Raw genomic sequence first — 4,016 nt, 5'->3', positions numbered from 1 at the left:
GTTTTTTAGTTGAGTTTATTATGCACAAGCATAAAATAAATACAATAAAAACAAAATACAGCTTAATATTTTAATTGTGTTTGCCAAGCAGTGTTATAGAATTATAATGCATATAATGCACGTAATTATATTGCTATAGTTTTCTGCTTTTCAGAACTTTTACAGTTATGATATAATAGTTAAGATCATATAAAATGTGAATGTAAAAACTGAATGTGTGAAGTATTAATGTTCGTAGTCCTCCTCCCTCGTCTGGGAAGTTGCGGCTCTCATCAGTAAGTCAAGGAGGACAGCGGGGCCAGAGGCCAGTCTGAGGGACGCTGTTAATATATTTTACTCTAAGCCTTTTCAACACCAGGATTTATATTGTATTAAAACCAGTCCTGACACACTGAGGTTGCTTCTCTCCCAGCTTCAACCTTGAGAGCAATGGCATTGTCCCTCTCCCACAGCTCTCTCGAGGGACAGAAAAAAAAGGACGTATTAAGAGGAGTGAGAGGTGTAGATGGACTGCCATCATGTGGCCCTGCTGCCCACAGCTTCTGCAGAGAGAGGAGAAACTGACCCACAGACGCTCACCTTCTGCATGGCGGGTAGTGCATGTTTTACATTTACATTGAATCATTTAGCAGATGCTTTTGTCCAAAGCGACTTACTAATGTGGAGATTAGAAGCAATCAAAACAACAAAAGGTCAAGTCAAGTCACCTTTACTGTTTTTATTCATATCATTATACTTTATTTGCTCTGTTTTATTTTGTGAAATCTTACTACGTATATACATATATTTGACATATACATTTAAAGTAAACATATTTTGAATTTGATTTTATTTGCATATTTTCAGTTTCCATTTTAATAACTGTTTTTTTATTCATTTCTATTTAGGTTTTATTTATTTTATTTTGATTTTATTAATTTAAGTATTTAGTAAATTGTAGTACTCGGTTAATTTCAGTTTATATGCATGTATGCATACTCTTACTCTACATATATTTCATATCTTTTAATGTATTTCATTCAAATATATCATCACTGAACAGTACCTCTTCAGAGTTTGTCAGTCAATCAGATTTAACAGCTTGTCCTGTGGGCTACATTGCATGCAGCTCCTTAGGATAAGATGTATTTTCTTGCTATTATTTCTTGATATACAACCTTGATATACAAGTCTTATCTTAGATTTGAACCGCAAAATATGACTTCTTTTGCCATGGTGCTGTTGATTCAGCAGCATGAAATAAATTTATCCCAGGGTAAAATATGAACCTTGTATCCATGTGAACCTATATGCCAAACTCTTACTGTATGCTAACGTATTACTGCTTCTTTGTCAAAAAAAAGGTACAAATAAAAATATAGTTCGTTTTGCTGTTCCTCACTTCAAGATAAACAAGTTTTGCAGTTGGAGTCTAAATGATGAAGAATGAGAGTGGAATTCATAACTTCAAAACTAATTTTCCTGTGAAGAGTGTTCAAATAGATTTAAGCAAAAGCCTGTTCAGCTTCTCTACAGTGTGCTGCTGTCATATCCATCAAATCTGTCGACAGGTTGAGATGGTAAAAGACTCGGGCCTCGACAGCCTCTCTATGGTGAGATCTCTCGTGAGGTTTCCTCTCTGACAGATGGACCACTCATTGACCTCCACTGTCTGTTTCTGCTAAAGGCAGCGTGGCCCAAATGTCACCTGTCCATTCATAATTCATACAACCCAAATAAACAGGCATCACATTTTAACTTAAATTGGATGGGCTTTTGTCACAAAGTAAGCAGTCTTTCAAAGTTTTGAGTGTTCTTGTCATGATTATTGATGGGTGACTGTTTGTTTTCCAAAAATAAGAACTTATTTGAAAACTACTGTCATATATTGTCATCTCATGACACGAGCAACTAATTTTGAGGAGTTTGAGGTTTGAATATGTGCAAATGAAAATTTAAATATCAGCTTGTTAACACAAAGCTGTAGTATAAGTTCAAAAGATGTGGAAAGTATGGCCAGGAGTCATACAAACTACTTTAATTGTGCTTTTTCATTAATTTTAGAGGTCAGCAGCTCCAGTCTCCATTCACTTCTACTGAACAGAAAAAACAGCTTTGACATTCTGCTTAACATCTCCTGTTGTGTTCCACACATGAAAGTAAAAGTTTGGAACCACATGAGAGTGAGTAAATCACTTTCCAATGAACTTTTTAAAATGTAGTCAAAAATGAACAACTAATACATGTTTCAGCCACTGAAGCACGGTTGTGGGTTTGTTTGGTATGCACTTCAATCCACACTCGATATTCTTGAATTGCTTCTTTTTTTATCAAATCCAAACAATTAGTGGATGAAACATTGATTGAAAATTTGTACTGAACAAAATCCACTTTAATGTAAGGCATGGGCGTCACTAGGCCATTTTTAGGGGAGCTATAGCCCCCCTAAAATGACCACTCAGCCCCCCTAAAATTTTGAGATTACATAAACTGTACACAAATTTATGATCGCCCCGGTCCCCTTTAAATTTCATATGAAAACGGCGGCAGACTTCGATCGGCTCCTCCACGTCTTTCAGCACGTTCTTCAATCCAGACCTCAGCGGCACAGAACGAGAAACAGAGGACAAGGTGTGTGTTTATCGATAGATTGTTATAATATCATATGTGCAGTTCTTTGTCATAAATACAGTCTACAAAATATCATGGGGGAGCAATCAGTTCCACATGTATTTCACTGCTTTCCCCCCAGAGAAAATAAAGCACATATAAACACATGCTTTATAAAACGTTGTTGCCATTTTCATTTGAATATATATTTATATATATATATATATATATATATATATATATATATATATATATATATATATATATATATATATATATATATATATATATATATATAGCCCCCCTAAAATGAAAAACCTTGAATCGCCCCTGAAGTAAGGCCTAATATAAAACAAAAAAAAAAACAACAAACCTAATGCCAGTCCATTCATTCCCCGCCTCTTGTGACATCTCAAACTTATTCACATGCCTCACTTTCACGATCAAGGTAGGTTCAGTTAAACCAAAGTTAAAACAAGGAATAAAATATTTAAACACAAATGTGAAATTAAATAAGCTTTCTTTAATGGCTCCAACAGCATGTTTCTTTCCCTGTCTCCACACAGAGTCAGCCGGAGTAGAGAGCTATTAGTCTTCGCACTGGTCTGAGAGGTGAAAGTTTGGGAGTGTGTAAATCATGAAATGTGCTGTGTGTGAGGTTTCAGGCTGTGGGTTTTTGAGGGGACGGCTTTTAAATTGTGTTTAGCTCAGAGTCAGACCTTGTGAGATGTAGGCAGCACATGTGTCACTTCCACTCATCTTCCTGTCTCTCTCTCTTCTCTTGTTTTCTGTCCCGTCTCTCTCAATCTAAGCCATATATAGCCTATACATATACTCACTCTATACTGTTAAGATGTTGGCTTTCAGATCTGGATTGCTTTGTTTTTAGATTTCATATTCTCAAACTAACTTTTTTTTTTTCTTTTTTCTTTTTCTGATCAGCTGCTGCTTTGATTGACATTTCAATGCAGTCTTGCATTTTTAAGGGGTTTTTGCATTTTTGGGGCCACAGTACATTACCATTTAAATTTACGGATTTAGTTTATATATATATATATATATATATATATATATATATATATATATATATATATATATATTTATATATATATATATATATATATATATATATATAAACTTAAATCTTATATATATATATATGTATAAATATTTTTTTTAACATAAATCTATCATGTTGCATTCTTTTGATCTAAAATACAGTAACACAAGTAATATTGTGAAATATAATTACAATTTAAAATAGCTGTTTTTTTATTTTCAAATATTTCAAAATATAATTTATTCCTATGATGCAAAGCTGAATTCTCAGCAGCCATTACTTTAGTCTTCAATGTCAGATAATCCTTCAGAAATTATTTTAATATGCTGATTTGGTGGTTAAGAAAGATTTATTATTGTCAATGCTT

This window comes from Cyprinus carpio, chromosome B5 (genome assembly GCF_018340385.1).
Source record: "Cyprinus carpio isolate SPL01 chromosome B5, ASM1834038v1, whole genome shotgun sequence".
NCBI lineage: Eukaryota > Metazoa > Chordata > Actinopteri > Cypriniformes > Cyprinidae > Cyprinus > Cyprinus carpio.
This window is presented reverse-complemented; position numbering follows the sequence as displayed.